Below are 24,508 nucleotides of genomic sequence, written 5' to 3'. Positions count from 1 at the left end.
AGACAGCAGGTGTGGAATCAAGGCAAAGGCCATGGAGGCTCCGTACCAGACTTCTCAGTAATGGGTACCAGTGCTGTCGAGGCCAATCTGGAGCTATTAAAATCATCTTTGGCTTGTCCTGTCTGACCTTCAGGAGTACCTTTGGGAGGAGAGGCAGAGGTGGAAAGGCATACACATGAAGATTGTTCCAGCTGAATGAAAGAGCATCCACTTTCCAAGCTGTGGGATGAAACCTTTTGTGCAAAACTTTGGCAGCTGGTAGTTTAGTGGAGAAGCGAACAGATCTATGTCTGGAGTTCCCCAGAACACTGTCAATTTCTGAAATACATGAGGATCCAATTTCCACTCGTGGGGATCCATAATTTGCCTGCTCAACACATCTGCTAAGGAGTTCTGTGCGCCGGGCAGTAACCCTGCCTGTAGATTTAGCTGTAAACTGAGAACAGTCACCCACAAAATCTTTGCTTGTCTGCATAGAGGATAAGAATGTGTCCCCCTTGCTTGTTGATGTACCACATGACAGTTGTGTTGTCTGTTAGAATCAACACCTGCCCTGGAAGAAGAAAATCCTTGAAAGCTATTAATGCAAATTGGACTGCTAACATCTCCTTCAAGTTGATATGTAGATGTTGAAGTCTGGCAGGCCACGTGTCTTGTACCCACTTTCCATTTAGATGAGCTCCCCAAGCTTTGTCTGAGGCATCTGTCGTTAGAATCTGACTCGCCTCTGGCCGGGTCACAGAGAGTCCCTTGTTTAGGTGACATTCCTGAGCCCACCACAAAAATTCCTTTTGAATGCAAGGTATTATTTGAATGACAGTGTCCAAATCTTGGCAGTGCTGTGTCCATACATTTTGAGATACCATTGCAGCTTCCTCATATGCAGTTTGGCATTGGGAAGCACCAGAATACAAGATGCCATGAACCCCAAGGCTTGAAGGACTGTCCTTGCAGTCAGCCTGGACTGATGAGACAATTGATGGAAGTAAAGAGAAAGATTCTTTTGTTTGTCCGGGGTCAAAAAAGCCATCTGGGATGCTGTATTCAGTCTCACACCCAGAAAGCACATGTCCTGAGAGGGTACTAGACTGGACTTTATTTCGTTCACAGAATACCCCAGGCATCTTAGCACTGCTATCACATATTGCAAATGATGAAGAAGTTCGTCCTTTCCTTGGGCCAGAATCAGGCAATCGTCCAAATAAGGATAGATCTGAATTCCTCTTAGCCTGAAGAAAGCTATCACTGGAGCCAGAACCTTCGTGAACACTCTGGGCGCAGTAGATAAGCCAAAGGGCAATGCAAAGAACTGATAATGAGAAGTCCCAGCTCGAAAACGCAGATACTTCCTGCAACTTAGCCTGATAGGAACATGAAGGTAAGCCTCCTTGAGATCCAAAGTCACCATCCAGTGATCCTTGCCCAGCAGAGGTAAAAGCTGTTGTAACGTCAACATTTTGAACTTGGGAATGTCCAGATAAGTGTTGAGGATAGATAAATCCAAAATTGGTCTCCACGTGTTCCCCTTCTTTGGTACTAGGAACAGGCGAGAATAAAATCCTAGGCCCACTTCTGGTAGAGGGACCGGTTGTATGGCCCCTATTTGGAGCAGCAGAGAAATTTGCTTATGAGCCTCTAGTCTTTGCTGAGGAGGAACGTCCGGCATGCCTTTGAAAGGAGGCAAGGTATGGAAATAAAACCTGTAACCTTGGTGTATGATATCCAATACCCATCTGTCCTGGGTAATCAAACTCCAATTTTCTCTGAAGAGTGCCAACCTTCCTCCCAAAGGTGCTGCCAGACAAGAAGGATCTGGCAGCTGAAAAGGTAGGTCATTGGGCCTGTTTACGAAAGGACTGGCCCCTGCCCTCACCAGAAGATTGTGCAGGAGAACTCCCTGTTCTAGGCCTGAAGGAGCTCTGAGCTCTGCCCCTACCATGTCTAGATCTACCCCTAGACTGTGACTCATAAGAAGGGTATGTCCACCTCTTAGCAGGCCAATTCCTACTAAACTTCGGAGGCTGGACTTGCAAAAAATCTTTAACAGTCTGCATAGACTTAGCCTTGTCTTCCATTTTCTTCAAGACTGACTCAACAGGTGAACCAAACAACACTTCAGACTGTAAAGGAGCATCTAAAATCCTTGTCTTGACATGTTCAGATAAATTCTGATCCCTCAACCAGGCGTGCCTGCGAAGAACTGACCCAGTGGCAGCCACCCTAGACGAGGCCTGTACAGCATCAAAACCACATTGTAAAGAATGCTTACCCACCTGTTCGGAGACATGTACTAAATCTTGTAATTCCTTACACTCAATGCCTTCCGCCAGAGCATCTACCTTAGACTTCAGTTGAGAAAGTAGATAGTTCTGATATTTCAACATGTGAAACTGGCAATTCAAAGCCCTCATAGCCAAGGTGGAAGAAGTATAGACTTTCTTTCCCCATCTATCCAAAGCTCTGGCCTCTTTATCTGGAGGAACCGGATTTTTTACAACAGAGGCCTTGACACCCTTAGGTCCCTGACTAACAGTTTCTGGGTCCGCCCTAGGACTCTTATAAAGATATTTATGAGCCTCAGGCACCCTATAATACCTATCCGGTTTAACAGGAGCAGGAGGCAAAGAATCAGGATTAAGTGAAGCCTCCGCAAAAACATCTTCCACAACATCCAGAACAGGAGGTATAGCCAAAGGCCTATGCTGGGGTAAAAGCAAAAACTCCCTAAGCCTTTTCCTGGAATCAGAGAAGTCCTGACCTTCCCACTTAAAATGTTTCCTCATGGAATGAAGAGTCTCTGAAAAAGAAAAATCCTCTGGAGGAGAAGCAGAAGGGGTTGAATCATCTGCATCAGAATCAGAATAAGGAGAATACTCCTGCAAGTCTTCAGCCGAAGACTCTGAAACATCTGAAGGCTGCTCAAAACTCCCCAACTCTGGTTCCACCCTAGGCCTCTTATCTGGAGGGTGCAAAGAACCTCTAATCAAAGTAATTAAATCTTCTGCCATTTTAAGCATGTGCTTCTTGGGCACAGAACCAGAAGAACTAGGAGTAACACCAACAGAAGCTAAACCTGGCCTGCCTCTGGGAGAAGCCTTAGAAACAGAAGGAGAGGGCCTAACCACCTTAGGAAGGGAGGGGAGTACAGTAACCTGAGAAGCCCCTTCAGCCTGACCTGCCTCCTGGGAGGCCACATCCTGCAATAACAAAGTCTCCCCCTGAGACTCCAGAGAAGCCTCCGGCGGAATCACCGGTTCCACTGACGCCTCTAAAGAACCGGCGTCCGGTACGGACGACTCTTCTTGCCTGGGTTTAGCTGCCTTGTCTTTGCGCTTCTTCGAAGAAGCGGGCGTCGGAGCGTCCGACGGCATCTTATAATTGCACCGCTTCGCAAAGACTAACCTGGCACAATCTAGCCTTCGCTTAATAGTGCGCTTATTAAACCTAGCACAAAAGTGACACCCTACAACGTCGTGCTCAGGCCCCAAACAAGGAATACACAAAGTATGATAATCTCTATGCGGTATCTGCTTCCCACAAGAAATACAGTTATTCACTTTTTCTGACATCCGGTAAACCACTGAGGCAAGAAAAACTTAAATATTCCCAACGGGTACTTAGCCAACTTTGACTCGGTCTGAAACTCCGATTGAAAATTTCAGAACGCCGAACGGCACTTGCAACGCTGCTTCTGCATCGGACCATGCAGCAAAAAAGACTGAGGATATGACGTCGGTCATGCGCATTTGTACCCTGACGTCCTGATGTCAGTCTTAAGCGCCTTGACCGACGTCAGCCTAATACTTTGATATTCGGGCCGACCGAGGACAGCGGACTACCCAAGTGTAAGGACTGCAGCAATGTGAGATGAAGAACATCTGCTTTTATTTGATGTAAATACTTATAGCTGCATTCCTAAGCATGTTGTACATGGGATAACAGAGAAAGTTTATTTTATGGTTTTTGATTTATTAATGACTGGTTTAATAGATGAAGATCTATTTAAGTTTTTTAATGTTGACTATCCATTAAGTCCCACTGTATATGGCCTCCCCAAAGTTCATGAAAATAGAGCTGTTCCACCTACGAGGCCTATAGTATCTGGAACAGGTTGGTGTACCGAACTGCTATCCATATACATAGAAAAAACTTTGCATCCAGTGTTAGATTCATGCAATAGTGTATTAAGAGATACCAAATCCTTTCTTGAGAGACTACATGCTAAGATTTTGAATATAAATGGAGACTGTATGTTCATGGCACTTGACATTGAGTCGCTGTTTACAGTCATCCTCAATGACTGGGGCATTAATAACGTGAGAGAATTTCTAAATGGAAAAGATGGTTTTTCTAATGACAAAATAAGGCTCTTGTGTTCACTGTTTGAAATTGTCTTAGAGAACAATGTTTTTATATTTGATCAGCAATTTTTCTTGCAAAACATTGGCGTGGCTATGGGCACTGCCTGTGCAAATAGCTACGACAACCTAGCATTAGTGCAATGGGAACATTAATTTTTGTCACACAACAATGTATTTGCAGAACTTATTATATGGTATGGTTTGTTTTGTTGACTATATTTTTATGTTGTGGGGTGGAACTGTGGAAGATTTAAATAATGTTATATCATACATACATAGTACAACTTCGTTTTTTAAATTTACATGTATGCATTCCTCTAAATATCTTGAATTTTTGGATGTGAGACTAGATAAATCTAGTTTTGATTCTGTTCACACCAGTTTATATAGGAAACCCACATGGTGTAATGTCCTTTTACATAAAAAAGCACGCATCCCAGACATATAATGAGGAATATGCTTAAAGGACAGGTCTACAGAATACTTAGGCTTCATAATGATGATTCAAATGCAAAAATAGCCCTTGAAACTTTGAAAACAGATTTTTTAGAAAGAGGCTACAAACAACAGGAAATAGATATTTGTATTTCGGAGGCTTGGCTACAGGGGCATGATAGATGTAGACCTTACTTTAGAACATATGCTGACAACATAGAATGATCGCAAATATCCGTTAATGCTGTTTATAGAATGCCTTTACAGTACTCTAGTGATATAAAGCAATACTGTGACGTGATAAAAAATAATTGGAAGATATTAAAAAGCATACCAGAGTTAAACAAAATAGGGGATGTCCCACATTTTTCTTGTTAGAAATAATAAATCCCTTAAACAACATCTGTTACAAGTCAACCATACATGAGAAGAGGAATATTGGTTCTAACAGAATAGGCATATTTCCATGTAGATGCTGTTCTGCATGGAAGTTTATTTATACTTGCCTTTCTTATACACATCCAACGTTAGGTTTTACTATTAATGTAGATTTTTATGCTGACTGCAAAAGTGTGAACATTGTTTATTTCAGTTTTTGTCAAGTTTGCCATGTATTTTATGTCAGAAAGATGACTATACCACTTAAGGATAGAGTCCTTGAACATCTGCGAGACATAAGAAATAAAAAAGATACTAATGCTCTAGCAGTACACATTATGGAGCATGATTCTACACATTTCTTTAAGTTCTTTGTTTTGCAAGTTTTAGACATTAGCATGAGAGGAGACTTGAAAAATTATACTGAGACCATAGAACAAAAATGGATTATTTTATTAAATAGTGAAAGATTATCTGGTTTAAATGGGGTTTCCTCATTAAAACCATTTTAAAAGGGTGCAGGCTTCTGCATAAATAACATTATAACAAAAATGTTTATTAACAGTTTTGATATGTCCTGCTTTTCTCATGTGTTTTTATGTATATTTATGTCTGTTTTTTTCACTAATGTTTTATATATGGAAATAGTGATATATGTATTCTCTGTAGAATATTTTAAAATTTGATGACATCACATCTAAGTGCTTTCTTACTGGTCAAAGTTTTGTATTTAAATGGTGGATGCTTTATTTAATGTCTGAAGAAGCGGTGTGTTCATCACAAAAGCGCTTATTTCTTTGTGTCTTGGATTTACACATTAAAGTACTTGGATTTTTAGCCTTGTTTGGTTCGGTATTTCCTTTTTTCTTTTTCATTCACTTACATTTCTAGGAAGTCCATCTTCAGTAATGTATATTTGCACTATTGGAGTTTTCATCCCTTAACACAAAAGAGAAGCCTGGTAAACAGACAATGTATAAGACTGGCTTATATAATTTCTTGAAGAGATGCTTTGGTTCAGAAAATTAACCACTTGTAGAAAATATTATTGTACAGAAGTTACTCCAATCAATTAGTGATCAACATTAGTCGTGAAGTTATACAGCAATGACATAAGTATATACCATTGTTAGGTGGCAGTGAGTATACAGAACCACAAGAACACACTAATGAAGGACAAAAGGAGACTGAAAACAAATTTAAGAAGGTTTTATTGTCCAGTGTAATCAGGGTATGAAAAATATCAAAAATATTGTTAAACATAATTGAAATTTATTTAAAACAAAAAAAACTGGCTAAAAGTGTATTAGATTTTTTTGTCTAAAAAACAGCTAAAAATGTAAAAATTATATTAGAGTACACAAATTTAGTTCAGACTCACAAGGTAGGCAAAAGAGGCACAGCAAAATGTGGTTGTTCTAATCAATATTCCAATAGTTTTGAGAATGGGGCTCTAAAAATGGACAACATTTAAAATAGTTTTGAAATTAAAATCGGGTAATTGTTTGACTGCTGGCATACTTTACTATGCTATATATTCAAGGTGCCCAAGTTTTCATATTGGAAAATCAGAGATGCTCTTAAAGAAAAAGATACATGAACACTGCCATAACATACTAAGACAGTGCACTGTTAAACATTTCGAAGTATGGACTGATTTTAAAAAGCTTTGTTTTGCAATTGTGGTAAAATTACATCTTAGTCCCAGGGTGTAATTTTTGGCATATTATGGCAGTTAAAAATAAATACAACAAACGAGGGTGAAGGTGAAAGAAAGGAGATATAAACACACTAAATCACACAAATAAGTATTTAATGTAAGTGCTTTCATCCAAGAACCTATTCTTTGAACTTCATCAGACAAAATACTGAACAAATGCTTGCAGACATTAAATAAAGTATATACCTACATATATTGAATGATTTTTGTTCCAATCAATGTTTACTTAAGCTTAGGACTCTTGAAAGAGAATTGTTTAAATATAGATTGCGTTCGATTATTTACTATATGTAGGTTGTGTCTTTCAGCTTTTCCCGGTTAGGGGTCGCCACAGTGGAACTCCAGTCCGCTAATTATTGGCAGTAGATTTTTACTTGCCGAGTTGCCAGCTCTGACGCACAACCTTCAATGAAGGTACGCCCATTCATGCATGTCTCCACACAGAAGATGCTTCAGCTGAGAATCGAACAGGACGTCTTACTGTGAGGCGACAATGCTACCGCAGCACCACCACCGCAGTACTATTTACTATATATAGGTATATACTTTATTATATTTTTTTTGTGTGTATTTTTTTATATATGATTAATTTTTTTCTTGTGTAAAACTATTTTGTTAACTAGTAGTATGAGCTTAAGATGATGACGTTATGGTCATATGATGATTGGGGAGGGATATTTAAAGTCTGCCATAATAATTCTTTGGATTTAAATTTTGCTTCCCATGCACTTCCCCACCCTGGGATTCTGCAACATCTAATGTCAGACTCAAACTTTTTCAAGTACAAAATAATATAATTTTCAGACAAAAGCTATACTGTCTTGGCTATCAGACCATTTAGATCCCTGAATTTGTGAGTCCTTATTCTTTTCAGCAAAAAGGCTTCAAGTACATAGACAAATAAGAGAAGGTAGAAGGGATATTCCTGTCTGGTCCCTCTATTCAAACTCAAGTTGTCAAAACAGTTTTTTTTTCATCTGAGCCATCATATACTCTCCTTACTAACCCTATTATACTATTTGAGAATGCAAATGCTAACACTTCCCAATTCATGAATTCCCAACAAACGCAATTATATACTTTCTCTGCTTCCCAAATAATCAACAATTGCACTTATTCGAATTCCATTTGAATCATTCTATTAATATTTTCAAGTGTTTATCCTCCTTTCCCAAACCACACTGATCCACATCTATTAGTATCATTTTTGCCACTCTTTTAACTAATATAAGCATCTGTAATAATGATTTACAAGTGAAACTGTTCTATATATGGCAGGGTCTGTATGATCTTTGCCCTTGTTTGGTAATAACTGCACACCACTGCCTCCTTCCATGACACAGGTATTCCCTTCTCCCTTCAAACCACTCCTTGAGATTCAGAACAGGCTAATGTAAGCAGTAATCCCTTCCATGAGTGGTCAGCCACTCTTGGTGTCTCCTTACAGTTCAGAGTCAGGTTCACTGCTGTGACAGAACACACAGTTAAAAAGCCATGCTGTATTATAATGAGGCATTCCAGGAAAGCACCTAATGCTAATTATTCAGGTTCTTTCCCTTGGAGATGCTAGCAGTAACTGATTTAGGCAGACAAGCAATTCAAAGAATCTCTTCTCTTTGTAAATTAACACAGACCAAAGATGGCGGTCAACCATCCAAGTCAATGGTTAGAAAAGAGGTAGTGATACTTGTCTGTGTGTGTGTGTGTGTGTGTGTGTGTGTGTGTGTGTATACACATGGATGTCTATGGCAATGTGAGTGAGTGTCTGCTGGGATGTGAATGGACTGAGATATGTGTGTGTACACATTGGGATGAGTAAATGGGTGAGTGTGTCTGAGCTTGAATGTGTGAAACCAGCATGTTGACTGAATGTCTCCATGTCTCTGCGTGTTTAGTATATAAATGTCTGTATGTGTGGGGGAGACCAAATGAGGAAAATTTCTATGCTAATGTGATACATGGACCACCAGAAGAAATTATCACCAAAAGATGTTAATACTGGTAGTAATTATGGATGCTTTAGAGGCACGCAAGTTAGCAGATAATGAGGTCTTCCTCATTATGGCTAAACATGCCTCTAAATCTCAATTTCTAAGATTGTGTAAACTGGACCTACTCATTTATGCAGCCAAAGCCCATGTCTCTGAATCTCAGGGATGACTAAACAGTGCCTTTCAAATTTGAAAGTTTAACAGCCTCCTTCCTTCTAACTTCCAAATTTTTATATGGATGCTATCCATTCTGGCACAATTCCTTATTGAGTGGTTAATACTTCACATTTTTTATTTGCTCCTTATCAAAGATGGTACATGCAGATATCACTTTTATACCCTACATTCGTTTATGGCCCTAACAAGGGACGTCACACGTATCCTCCAGAATCAGACTTTGGTATACTGGCCAGATGGCGGTGCTGCAGGCAGCAACCTCCCTACTGTAATGAATACTGCAACATGAGAATAGAAGGACAACTAATGTTTGAAAAAAAATCTTCTAAATGTATGTCTTCCTCTTTTTTCCACTACTCTGCTCTATATACATTTTCATAAACTTGCCAAAAAATTTTAATTATCTCTTGGGATTCTTAATTAACTTTCTTGTCATAGGGTCCCTATGTTTTGTCACAACTCTTTCCACTTTCTATTGCCTAAGTGTTTGTGCTATAAATTTCTGAACTATGGGATTATTGCCAAAAATGTTAACTGCAATTTTCTTCCACTCATGCCCATTGTCCAAATGTTCCCTTGTTTTGATCTCAGCACATTACAGTTGTTCCTCTGCTTGACCTGAAAGTATTCTCCTTCCTCTAACATTTTAATGATTCTCTCTCTCCTTCTAAATGGCTTTTGTTACTTCTCCCAAATCTTATTCTCACTTGGTTCCATTATACTTTTAAAATCTATCTTCATTTTATCCCAAACCCCAAGCCAGTCTCCTGGGAATCTCACTTGGTTCCATTATACTTTTAAAATTTATCTTCATTTTATCCCAAACCCCAAGCCAGTCTCCTGGGAATGATTTCTATCTGCACTGATTTTGAATTTTACTAAGTATTCATTACTTAAATTCTCCTTTTTAATAAATATGTGGGGAAATGCCAATGCCTTTCTTTGAGTTATATTCCATTTAAGGTTCTTTCATCTTTATCTTATAAATCTTGCTAATTCAAATTTATCTTCTCACCATGACACCTTACATATATTACATGCTATCTCTTCAAGAGACAAAATATAATATATATTAGACTATATGAAGACCACACCTATTGCTAAAGACTATATGAAGACCACACCTATTCCTAAATAAGCTGCTGTAAGCTCAGTATACAGTTCCTGTTTTTTTCTTCTTCTGCCTGTAGATTCCATAGTTGCACCAACTAGAAATGAAAAAGCCTTACCTCTAAATCTGTACCACTTCAAATCTATCATATGCTAACATAATGTGATGCAAAGTTTATTTTTCACTCCCAAATAACTATGTTCCACTCCTACAATTTAATGCTTCTACCCTAGACTACTCATTGTAACAAGAATCAGCCACATTACTACTTGCTATATTTATGCAAGTGTGTATGTATCTAATCATTTACAAGCAAGTCACATATCTGCAATGTATGTATGCGATTTGATCTACTATCTATTTTGATGTATATGTATTTCTTAATCATACAATTCTATTGCACTCCATGAAACATTTCTCTCCCTGGGCCTCCAATGAAAAGGGTTTTTTTTGCCCTGTTGGACATTCTAGGTAAAAAATGTAAATGATTTACATTAACTCTTATACTGTAAGTGCATTGTCAGATAACATTATTGGATGTGTTTCAATACTTTCAACCAAATGAACATGCTCCTGTGATATGTAGTTTCTGTGTAGCCTTGCCTAGTTATTCTGTCTTGAGGAATATTATGTTAATTCTGCTCTGATCTACTGGTCCTGAAATAACATCATCCATACTATTTTAATGTAATTTAAAAAATGCCTTCTGTAGTTATAGTTTCACTTCTTAGAAGTCCATCATACTTATTCAGTGCAATGCAATAAATTCCATTCACCACCTAGAAATAAAATGCCCTGTTGGAAATATATTATTTCTCTTATGCTCCATAACTGTAGTTTTTGGGGAATACAGATACATACCAAGGTAAGCCTGTTTCCCTGCTAGTACTCATTCACTGACAAATCTTCCACTCATCATTTTTCTCTTGTACCACAAGTGAAGCACATCTTCCAATCACTATATTATACATTTTTGACTGGCCTGCAAAGCTATTCTAAAGACAGCTTGGTATAGCAGTTTGAATCTCACTTTAGCCTCCTGAAACTCTGAATCACTCAAATAAACATGCCGCTCTTTTGTCTAGTGTGATGATATGGGCAAGTACCATCATATCCCAGTGTGTCCATCAAAGTTCTTTTCAATATTTCCTGTGATCTGAACTCTGTGGTTTACTATAAATATATTCAATATTTTCATGTTCTTTTATTATTTATTATTAAATATATTTAAAACTTTAGCGTTTTCACCTCAGAGTAAGACGTTGTCCAGTTCGATTCCCAGCTAAAGCGTCTTCTGTGTGGTGACATGCGTGAATGGGCGTACCTTCGTTGAAGGTTGTGCATCAGGGCTGGCAACTCGGTACGTAAAAATCTACTGCCAATCATTAGCAGACCGGAGTTCCGCTGTGGCGACCCCTAACTGGGAAAAAGCTGAAAGATACAACAACAACATTGTGGCTGTTTTTTTGTAGAAAATATCTAACATTTGAGAGTACTTATATTTATTTGGTGACACTGTGTGGGCCACTCCAGAAGGCCTAGCTCTCTTGGTCAACTACTATAATTTGTATTAGTATTAATGCTGCACTGCATAATTGGATACCCTTTGTAAGAGCCTTACAGTAAGTGAATGGTGGCAGTGAATCTGCCTTATAGTCTGGGCAAAGCTGGTAGAGAGGGTAAAGTGTGCCATACATTCCCAGGTGTGTGTGTGTGTGTGTGTGTGTGTGTGTGTGTGTGTGTGTGTGTGTGTGTGTAAATTAAATCTTAAACAGTGTGTCTGTCAGATACTTAGGGCAGGGACATGAAGCACTTGGTTGACAGAGAGGATACCGGAGGACTTGGCTTGGACATTCAGCTGAAGAACTAACCCTACAGCTGTACCAGTAGGGAGTCTTACTGGGGGCCTGGAGGGAGACAGATATAGAGAAATCGAGACTCAGGGCTGAGTAATCAAAGAGCATGAAGACATCACATACTGATGGCAGTGGTGGCCATCACATATTGGTAGCAGTGGTGGGCATCACATCTAGTATAAAGTGGGCAATCATTTCCTGACATAGCTTTGTCAAAATCATCGCCTTCTGGTATGACTGCATTTTAACCAATGTGGGCATCGGCTTCTTCCTGGATATTAAGAGCATAAATATGGTACACCCTCTAGGTTAACAAATCTTCCTGTAGAATAATAGTCAAATTATTTATTTATGCCTTCACAAAGCTAATACAATCCCAGTCTATCCAACTTCGCTGCTACTGCAGAAAATCACAGGTGTTCTCTTTGTGTTACATATTCTAGCTCTAAACATACCAATTTTCAAAAACAAAAAAATCTTCATTTGGTGCCTCAGTCCCTGTCATTTTTTCCTTCATTTCTATTTATGCCTTCTTCAGGAGGTTATTAGATTGACTGGTAAAACTATTTTTCACCCGTTTTTAAATGTGTTTTTATATTGTGTCTTTCAGCTTTTCCCGGTTAGGGGTCGCCACAGCGGAACTCCGGTCCGCTAATGATTGGCAGTAGATTTTTACAGTCTTCCAAAACCCCACTTAAACACTGTACTTGGTCTATATTGTTTTCTTCTAGTTTACTGGATCAGCACTGATACGGCACATAGGTCTATTTCCTGTTGATCCGCCTTGTGATTATTCTCATCCAGAAAATGTTCATCTCTTTTTATAACTGCCTTTCTTATTTTTTCTCAGATATTTTGTTTTCTTCACTGACATTCAGTACATCTGCATCACAAAATATCATTTCTCCCAAACATAACTTTTACCAGTTTTTTTTAAACATTTTCTGTTTTAAATTCTCTATTTCATTTATCTTTGTTTGCTGGGATAGTTCAACCAAAATGTACCCTTTTTCAGTGTTGGCCCAGTGAGAAAAGATCTGCACACTGTTTTATAAAACTTATGAAATACAGATTGAAAAACTTTTATAGAGATACAAAAAACTATTTGACAATTTTGCAGAGATCACTTTCTAACACATTTACAGAGACTGTTAACATTTTTGTACAAATACTGTACATGAGTCTTTGTGAAAATATAATGAAGACATGATGATAAAAATAAGAGAAATGATATGTACAAAGTGGGGAAACATAACCATATCAGATTTACACAAGATCATCAGATATATCTATGCCTACAGAAGGCTTATAGTCTGATGGCTTGCCAAATAGAGTAGAAGTTAAGTGGGATATAACATTTTATAAAAGTGGATTTTTTATATAGCGATACGTGTTTTAAAGCATATATGCCAGAAAACTAACAGATACGGTGGCTGTTGATAGAAAGGCTGTGTAGTAGGGTTACTAATGAAAGCTGTAGAAAGGGATTTGGTAGAGATGATGTTTGTGAGTGAAAAGCAGAGAAGACAAGGTGATGTTAGGACTGTCATGTTTGAGGGGAGGACTGGTGACTACTGTATTGACAAAACAGATGGAGTGTCCTATGGATTTATCCAGTGGTGGTGCAGGAGCAGAGACAGTTGTTTCTGACATGTTGTTTTAGCTGCTTTGAAAACATTTTTCTTCTAAGGTTTAGGTGATAAGGCAAGGAGTATGCTTCTCAGGCAGTCACCATCTTGGGAATCTCTGTTAGTAAGCAGCATTGTAGGATGGAATGTATTAATGACAAAAAACTGAACAAACAAGCATGAAAGCATTTCTCATACATTTATCTTTGTTAGCAGAACTACTGATAAAATCTCAGCCACATATTTCAAGCAGTACAGCATTCAGTTTGAATGTCTTGGAACATTTAAGTAGCTCACCTCATTAAACTTATTTGGCAAATCTGAAGTATGATTCTGCTTTTTCTTAGGTGCTCATAGACCTTGCTTTCAGAATACTGGGTCTATATCATATGACTAAAGGTTCAGCTCAGCGAACCTCACTTCTTTGAACCAAAAACAGTGAGCATTCACAATATTGAAGGTTTTAAACAGGGAATGGAATTAGTTGGCCATCATCAGGAAATTTGCCCTTTTCCCCACTGTAGTGCATTCTCAAAGTTGGTATATATATATATATATATATATATATATAAGTAGTGGTGTGTGGGGGGCACACACCCTACCTGGGTGGGTTTGACATACTGCAGTGTGTGTAACAGTCACAATGATAGTCAGCTAATTCGGGTCCCTGTTTAAGACATTTGCTGATGTGAACACTTGTTTAAGTGAGCTTTCACTGTTTCCAATTTGAAGAATGGAGGTTTGCAGAGTTAAAGGAAGGCCAAAGTGGTGCAGCGGTTAGCACTGCCACCTCACAGCAAGAGGTTCTCTGGTTCAATCCTCAGCTGGGGTGCCTTCTGTGCAGTGTCTGCATGAGCTCCCTGTAGTCGCGTGGGTTTCCTCCGGGTGCTCCGGTTTCCTCCCACATCCCAAAGACATGCTGTAGGTGGATTGTACACTCTAAATTGGCCCTAGGTGTGAGTGTGTGCATGTGTGTGCCTTCTGTGGAAGGTTGGGCACTGGGCTGGCAACTCAACACCATAAAACTCCACTGCCAATCATGAGTGGACAGGTGATCTGCTGTGGCGACCCCTAACCGGGAAAAGATGAATGAAGAAGAAGAAGGTTTGCAGAGTTAGATTTGTTGATATGATACAGACCCCAGAATACCACCTCAGATTTCTCCTGAAAAAAACCCATTGGTCTAGCTAGTAGGGCTAACATGGTGTAACAGAGTGTAAATAATTAAACCTAACTTGCTGTGCATTCCACTGCCAATTACTGTTCCTTACTGTTTTTAGCATACCTTTCACCTTCTTTCTACAAGAATTATGAACAAAGTGTAAAATAAATGGGGGAACAAAAGCTCGAGACTGGGGATATTTTTTAAACATTACTTAAATTCACTCGAAAAATAGAGTAAAGCATTTTGCATCAGCATGCACTTTCTGAACAACAGTAAGTCTTCTTCTTTCGGCTGCTCCTGTTAGTGGTCACCACAGCGGATCATCTGTTTCCATTTCTTCCTGTCTTCTGCATCTTGCTCTGTCACACCAACCACCTGCATGTCCTCTCTCACCACATCCATAAACCTTATCTTAGGCCTTCCTCTTTTCCCGTTACCTGGCAGCTTCATCCTTAGCATTTTTTCCAATATACTCCGCATCCCTCCTCAGCACATGTCCAAACCAACGTAATCTTGCCTCTCTGGCTTTGTCTCCAAACTTTCCAACTTGGGCTGACCCTCTAATATACTTATTCCTAATCCTGTCCACCCTTGTCACACCCAGTGCAAATCTTAACATCTTTAACTCTGCCACGTCCAGCTCTGACTCCTGCCATTTTGTCAATGCCACTGTCTCCAACCCATATAACATAGCTGGTCTCACTACCCTCTTGCAGACCTTCCCTTTCACTATTACTGGTATTCATCTGTCACAAATCACTCCTAACACTCTTCTCCACCCACTCCATCCTGCCTGTACTCTCTTCTTCACCTCTCTTCCGCACTCACCATTACTCTGAACTGTTAATCCCAAGTATTTAAACTTATCCACCTTCGCCACCTCTACTCCCTGCATCCTCACCATTCCTCTATCCTCCCTCTCATTCACACACATATATTCTGCCTTAGTCCTGCTGACCTTCATTCCTCTCCTCTCTAGAGCATATCTCCACCTCTCCAGGGTCTCCTCCAGCTGTTCCCTACTCTCACTACAGATCACAATGTCATCTGCAAACATCATAGTCCATGGGGACTCCTGTCTGACCTCGTCTGTCAACCTGTCCATTACCACTGCAAATAAGAAAGGACTCAGAGCTGATCCTTAATGTAATCCCACCTCAACCTTAAACACATCCGTCACTCCCACTGCAGATCTCACCATAGTAAGCATGAAACATTAATTTCTGGCATGACTGACTATAAATTCCAAGGAAATATAAAATAATATATATATATATATATATATATATACACACACACACACACACACACACACACACACACACACACACACACACAAAATGGGCAAGGCAGTATGTGTCTTAGAAATGCCTTCAGTACCTTTTGTTTCCCTACGTATACTCCATAAGCAATCTACACCCCAAGTGAAAAACATTTTAATAAAGTTGTTTTCAAACTATGCAATGCTCTTCCAAGTACCTTTTGATAAATATATGTTACAGACTGCTAGTTCGCATTTCCAGTATATTTAGGAAGCATCTAACTAATGTAGTTGCTCCAGCAGGCTACAGAGAATGGTTTACCCAGCAGTTAACACTAGTCAACCAGCACTGAGCTTTGCCCTTTCATGCTTCCTGAACCCCAGCCTGGACAATGACTATCAAAAGGCCCTGGATTGTAAAGTGAGGTTGGAATCAATTAGATATATTAAGAATAAATACTGCATAAATGGGGACTAGGCAAACTGGGGTGGTCTATATTAAATCAACAAAAATCCATTACAGTGAATACCAAAAAAGTGACCTGTATTACTCAAACTGCGAAAATACCGAATGCACTAAACCGCGAAATTTAAAATATCGAATGTTCATAGTCAGCCATCCCCACCACCCGCTACATACTACCTACTCTAACAAAATAAATAAACCACATACATACACTAACCAGACCCTATTCCTAACCCTAAAGTAAAGCACCAAAACTCAACTTCTAACCCTACACTAAACCCCACATACACAACTATCTATGCACTATCCTTAACTCCTCCCTAACTCTAAGGTCCGTAACTATTGCACACTTCCCCTATGGAGATATACCCAAACAAAATAAATAATACATATAAATACATTTAACAAAACCCTACTTCTAACACTACACTAAATCTTACATGCACCGTAACTATCGCACACTTACCTTACGGAGCTATACCGTAGACAGGCCAACTAAAACACTTCGACATTTCGAATTTCGTGGTTTTGCACATTCAACGATTATGTATTTTGTGCAATACGTGTCGATGATTTCATATTCACGTAAATGGAGTTTCGAAAATCTAATAGGAACCCAACTGGGGAATTGTGCATTTTGTAAAGGGAGTAATGTTTCTATACTGAAGATTAGAAATGGCAAAGAGAGGGGCCAATAAAAATATGCTTGTGTTTATGGTTAAGAAGGCATGCTACATATGAGGGTTCACCAGCAGGTTAATCATGTTCATTAAATTAGTTACTCCTAGGTTATTTTCCTAACAGCTGTAAATTCAAACCCTGTGATATGGGCTGGTGATAAAAAGCCATAGCTGTTCCTGTTTGAATAGCATATCTGATTTTTAAACTAACAATTTCCCATTCATTTATTACACTGTAATATGTCATCAAAGCACCACATACAGGATTATGAGTGAGCTGCCAAACAGATGCAGTTGTATTTAAGAAAAGACTATAATCAATGGTTCGACAAATTGCACACTCGCCTTTGGGTCAGAAGGCTGGAGGTTCTATTCTCACACTAGATAAATTAATTGCTGATACTGCAGTGCACCATAAGAGAGGTTCTACCCTCCTAAGTGTGTCATCCTTCTGATGAAATGTTAAACTGAGGTCCCACCTGCTTGAGATGGTGGTGGTTCAGGTGGATGTAAAAGATACCATAGCATTTATCAAAAATAGTAGGCATCCTTTAGTTTCATACAAAAATAACTTTTCTTTACAACATATTTACAAATATTTATATACACACAAATAAATAAACGTACAAATCTGTTTACACATATTCAAAATTTCCTTTACAGTCATACTAAATTGTCATCCTTATCAGACCCCCACTCCTTTTTCCATAACCACTATCTGATTTTACTTAATATTGATGCTAAAATCCATTTACCATTAAACATAATTTCATTTATTTTCATTCCTTATAACCTAGAATAACTTTTCATCTATTCTTTTAAAATAGTCTTTACTTCTATTTTTATAATATCCATGTTTATTTTATCACTTCTTTTATATCTTTGTAAAAATCTTCTTTATACATTTTCTCCATAACATTTTTTACTCTTTTACATTTTAAAAACACATGTTCCATAGTTTCTTCTACTTGGCAATGTAAACGTATTCTCTCACTTTTCTTTTCTTTTTACATGGCATATTTCCTTTTGTTGGCAATTTATATATTACCAGTTTCCACAAAAATCTTGACTTTCTACTTTCTGATTACACCATTTGCTTCCTATTTTTATAGCGTTAATTTTATTCATCTGTTAGATTTTCCCACAGGTTTACATAGTAATGTTTTTATCATTACATTCTTATACCACACTTTTCTTCTATCTTTTTCTATATCATCAGTTTTTATTTCCTATAAAAGCTTTTTTATTGGTAAAATTTTATTTCTTCATTTTTACACTGTCTTTCTCTTTTACTATTTTTACCATATTCCATTTATATTTATACAGTTAGGGTCTATATTATGTTACTGAATACTTACACTGAATGTTATACGGTCGACACCATATGTTCAAAGTTGTAAATATTTGAAAATAAAAAAAAAATTAAAAAAAGGAAAAACTTACCTGAACGTTTTAAGTAGGGGGGGCAAGCCACCCTGTGCCCCCACACCCCCGCTCTTTATATATACCAACTCCGAGATCACACTACAGTGCAGTAAATGGAAATCTTCTCTACAGAGATTTCCACTTTAATTTTCAAATATTTACAACTTTGAACATATGGTGTCGACCATATAACATTCGATGTTGTAAGTATTTATTCACTTTAATATTTTGTACACATTTATGAAGCAGCATATACCACTGGATTAATTAACCTTAAACTTCCTTCTTCTTTATGTGAATACAAAACTCCTCTTTTTACATGGTTTAATTCAGAACCCCAGGTAAATGGAAAAAAAAATATCTGCAATAATTCCTTTTCAAATACTGTTGGCAGCATAAATAAACTCGCTAAGTATGCTATTTTCACATCAGTACAGAATTTATCAAATACGATTTTTCTCTGAATGATAATCTATATGTGCTCCAGAAAAGGTGTGCAGCACGAAAGCACTCAATATTTCTTCATGTTTTGTTTATACTCTATATAAACAGTATTTAATTTTATCATTGGGTGTGTAGAAATACCTGGCTAGTTGTGTTTATTTTATTTAATCCTTTGAAATCTACTTACATCTTTACTCCCAAATTGTATACCTAACACAGGAATTTCATTGATTGTAAAATATATAATCCCAATACATCACCAAAACCTTTACTTTTCTCTTTATTATTATTATTATTATTATTATTATTACTATTTCAGCCAGCACTATCATCTCTAGACATGCATTTGTGCAAATTGTTACTTCTTTTATCCATTTTTTTGCAATTATTATACTGTCATGCATATGTTAATAGAACAGGAATGCTTAACCCTTCAGGTATTATATACCCCATCTTCTTAATTTTGTAATTTATTTCACATACTATCACATTCATAACTAGTGCAAAGAGTATACAGCTCATTGGACATCCCTGTCTTACACTGCTCTTCATATGTACGTCTTGGCTTAACCAACCATTTACAGGTATTTTTACTTTATTACTAGTACACACTGATATACATAATTTCCTAACTTTCTCATTTACATTACATTCTTTAATTATTGCCCCATAAGATTTCATGGCCAGCTGTGTCATATGCCTTAGTTAGGTCTCCTATCACGATTTTCACTTCTTCTTCTTTAATGTTCATAATATCATCCACAAGTTCTCTAGCTATCAATAATTCTTGACAATCCTTCCCCTTTATACTATATATTCTATCTTTCATAATATTTTCCAGTATAGTTTCAAATCTCTTTTGTATTATTTTCAGAAAGATCTTACAATGATTATTATTCAGTACTATTGGTCTCCAGTTTTATAATTGTGTTACACCTTCCTTATTTCATATGACTTTTTAAGTATTCCACTACATAATTCTTTAAACATAAACCATCATTTAACCATTCATTCAAAATCTTTAAAAAAATATATATAAAGCCAGCCCTTTGAAGTTTTATAAATGTTATACCCTATTCCATCTGGGCCTGAAGCCAAATCTATATTTACTCGTCCTAATATATTGTCTAGCTCATTTAAAGAAATCTCCTTTTCCAACTTTTTATTCTCATTTTCTGATAACTTCTTTACTTACCATGTTTTTTCACTACCTTCTTTTTTCTTTAAATATTTATTTTATCTCTCGCTCTCTCTCTCTATATATATATATATATATATTTGGGTTCACTTTATAATCCCGAAATCCTGAAATATCGAATTTCAGAATCTTGAGATCATACAGCCCAAACCTTAAAATCCTGAAACCCCTGAAGCATGAATTTCAAATTTGCGACTCCTACACTAACCATACACCACACACAAACACTTACACAAACCTTCCTGCCACACACAAACACACAAACCTACACTACATACAAGCAGGGGAACAAGCACCCCTGCACCCCCCCCCCTACTTAAGTATACTAATTCCAAGGTCACACTACACAAACATACAAAAACACCATCATACAAGCGACATTCCCCTCGTGCACACACATCACAGTAACAAAAAACACACTGACACACACTAAATCCCCTAACCAAAACCTTTAAACATAAATATGTACCTGATTCTCCAGAATCAAGAAGTGCTAAGTCAATATCTCTGGACTTCGAGATTTTGAAATTTAGACTTTTGACGTTTCGGAGTTTTGAACTTCCGGCTTTATAATCTCGGGATTCTGAAATTCTATATTTCAGAATTTTGGGATTATAAAGTATTCCCATACATAGATTTTAAATATATATATATATATATATATATATATATATATATATATATATATATATATATATATATATATATAGTACTATACTATTCATACGCTACCATCTTCCTTTACTAATCTACTTATGTAACTTGATACTTCTCTTTTTCCTTGTAAAAAACATCTTTGCTTATATAACAATTCTTGTATGTTTTTCTTGATTTCTTGCATACATTTTCTTTGTCAAAGTACTTCCTATCATTATGTTCTAAACCTTCCAATGTAGCTACATATGCTCTTTTATATTTTTCTTTCTATACTTTTCTCACATCATATTGCCACTGTAAAACACATTTTTTGTATTTTTCCTTATATATCTACCATTCAGATCAAATTTTATAAAATGTTCTCATAGTAATATGATCATTCCATAATTGTATTACTAACCTCTTTCCTTCCTAATTCTATGCAGTCACATTTATCTTTTTTTATTCTTTTGCCTATTTGTATATATTCCTTGTTTTACTTTATCTACTGCCATATTGCAAGATGATCAGAAAATCCCATTTCATCTATTTTCCTTTCTTCTACATCTAAACCTTCTGATACCATAAAATAATCTCTCAGTTCAATACATACTCCTTTTGTAAGGCAATGAATTTTTGCCCCAAAGTTTTAACTAACCACATATTATAACTTCTAACACTTTTCTTATATTATTGCCTTTATTTTTATGTCTACCTCTTAAATCATAATTAAAATCTCTTATTATAATATTCATATTTGTCATTGCTTTCTACAATCTGAAGAAATAAGCTTTTCTTTTCTTTATTATTAGTATAAGCTTACAATGTTATAATTCTACAAATGTGTTCTTTCCATTTTAAATCTACAATGGTTAATTTTCCCATTTTTGCTACAGTTACATCTAATATCTTTACTGTAGTTCTCCAGAATATGGCTATTCCAGAACACCTCTCATGTCCGAAATTCCAGATTACCTTTTCTTCCCATAGATTCTCGGTTTGTAATCCTTCTTCATTTGTTAAAAATCTTGGGTCTTCTAATTGCATCTACATCACATGTAATACACCGCACCAAAATTCATATTCTTCTTACTACATTGTTAATATTATTCACATTTACAGAGTGCACTCTAAAATTTACACTTTCCCTTTTCCTTAGATTCATGACTTTAAGTTCATAGCAAATTACTAGGAGATCTTTCTTAAAAGGCCATTCTAAGCCTAACCAATTTCCTTATCAACAGTGTGAATCAAACACTGTACCTTGTGTCTGTGTGACAAACGTTTTAACCATTATACCAAGCCCCCCTCTTTAGCTGCATATGCTCTTTTCATCCATTTTCTTTCTTATTTTGTACTTATCCCTTTAAATTTTCTTTTACTGCCTTTTACTACCTCCCCGTTTATGTCTTCTTTACCACTTATTTCAGAATCTTCTATGTCCCTTTTATTATTTTTATCTATTTTTTCTTCTCATTCTTATACTTCTAAAATTTCTTCTCTTTTTTTTTTTTATTTTCTCCTCTTTCTTTTTCTTTACTGTTGCTTTCATTTTTACAATCTATCCATAAATGTTTTGTTACATTTATAACACTTCACATTTTTTGCAACATGTCCCATTTCCCCACTAATATAACATTTTCTCTCAGAGTTACACATCACATATCCTTTTACACAAAAAAAAAAAAAAAAAAAAAAAAAAAATCATGTTTTGGGTTGTCCTCAGTATTTTACATGTCTATCTCCCTCCACATTTAACATGCTCTGTAAATCTAGAATTTTTTTCTCCTTCTGTTTTTAATACAATATTACAGTCCTAGCCATCAGCCCATAGATCCCTTTTGTCTTAAACTTTTGCAATGTCCAGTACATTTTGCATAAAGCTTTCAAATGCCCTTTCAAAGTCGATCTTTTTACCTCTGTTCGAAAGTGTACATTAATCGGTTTCCCTGTTGAATGCTTTTAACACAAAGATTCCATGGGTTGCAGTCTTTTTTCTTTTTTCATATTCTCCAGGAAAATTTTCCATGGAAAAAAGTCTCAAATATGTCACAAAATGTCTCTTTGTTAATAAGAATAAATGATGTTACTTCATGTGCTTTTACACCCAAAGGAGCTATTAAATTGTCCCACACTTCATACTTCTCCATTTCTTTGACTTCTTTACTTTGAATCCTTACCACATACTTATTTTTTTCATTTTCTTCTGCGAATCCACTTTTGCCTTATTTTACTTTCTCTGCATTTGTTTTCTTTTCCATCTCACTACTATTCTTCAGGATTGCCTCTGCATCCTCCTTTTGTATTTTCTCCATAATGTTCCCCCATGAAATATCAGCTTAATTTTCTGGCTTACTCTATACCACCATTTCTTTAAGTAAACCAATACACAACACTCCCAATTGGAGGGTTGGAATTATAAATCCATCACTTGCTGACTCACCTTCATTAAGCAGGTTTCTTTGAAGCATTTCCTCAGAATCCTGCACACATTCTCTGGTCTCAATATTTTGGTTTCTCCTTCATTTCTTTCACCACTCTGTCACTGTCTTTCTGCAGGCCAATTCATACCTGGAATGGAAACAGGAAGAGCTCCTCCAAAATGGATCTCACTCACAACAATGATGAGTAGGGTAAGTTCCCCAAAGCCCTTGCCCAGTTTCCCCTAGAAGTATAAATACCACCTCAGGTCTCACCAGAAAAGAGACAACTAGCCTAATGCGGCTGACCCAGACAACAAAGGATGAATAAATAAAATAAAAATAAATAAGAATGCCAAGAAATTCACTTCAAGAGCAAAGCTTAAGAAGTGAATCTTGACATATGTTTTAAGAACCAGAACTAGTTGGTTTTGATTGGGGACACCTACAGCAGTTATGACACTTTCTAGTTGTTGTTGCGTCTTTCGGCTTTTCCCGGTAAGGGGTCGCCACAGCGGAACTCCGGTCTGCTAATGATTGGTAGTTGATTTTTACGTGCCGAGTTACCAGCCCTGATGCACAACCTTCAATGAAGGTATGCACATTCATGCATGTCTCCACGCAGAAGACGCTCTAGCTGAGAATCGAACGGGACAGCATCTTACTGTGAGGCGACAACGCTACCACAGCACCACCATGGAGCTTTAGCTGTTCTAATGTAGTACAAGCTAAAGATAGAATGGTACTGGAGTGTTAATTCTTTTACTTAGCTCTGTTGCACAGACACTAGCCAGAAGTAATGTGTACTTCTGCAAGACCAACAACTTTCAAATCTGTTTATGTTGATGTGCATTTGTGTGGGCTCTCAGATGGGTGAATGACAAGTGCAAATTGTTTAACAGTTGCAGTTTTCAAGTGTTGTAATGTGGTGGCTGTCAAGAAAATAAAAGTTCAGAATGATACATAACAAGCTTGCGGATTCTGAAGCATAGTCGGCACTCCATGTACAATGCTATTATTTCTGTAATTTCTTACTTCCACACTATGTTTTATGGTGCAGGCTGTTACTGTAAATTAAATATGGCTGACATATTGACTGGTTAAAACAGATGCAGCATCTTCTGGTTTTAACTCCACCACCACTGCTATCAACATT

General features: G+C 37.1%; 1 protein-coding gene across 3 annotated transcripts in view; it reads right to left on the bottom strand.

Annotated features, from left to right (window-relative positions):
* GULP1 (GULP PTB domain containing engulfment adaptor 1) overlaps window positions 1-24,508 on the bottom strand; it is a 4,195,041-nt gene that overhangs the window by 833,263 nt on the left and 3,337,270 nt on the right. The window lies entirely within an intron of this gene.

The sequence above is a fragment of the Protopterus annectens genome, chromosome 6.part0, assembly GCF_019279795.1.
Source record: "Protopterus annectens isolate FY-2018-M chromosome 6.part0, PAN1.0, whole genome shotgun sequence".
Lineage (NCBI taxonomy): Eukaryota > Metazoa > Chordata > Ceratodontiformes > Protopteridae > Protopterus > Protopterus annectens.
This window is presented reverse-complemented; position numbering and strand designations above follow the sequence as displayed.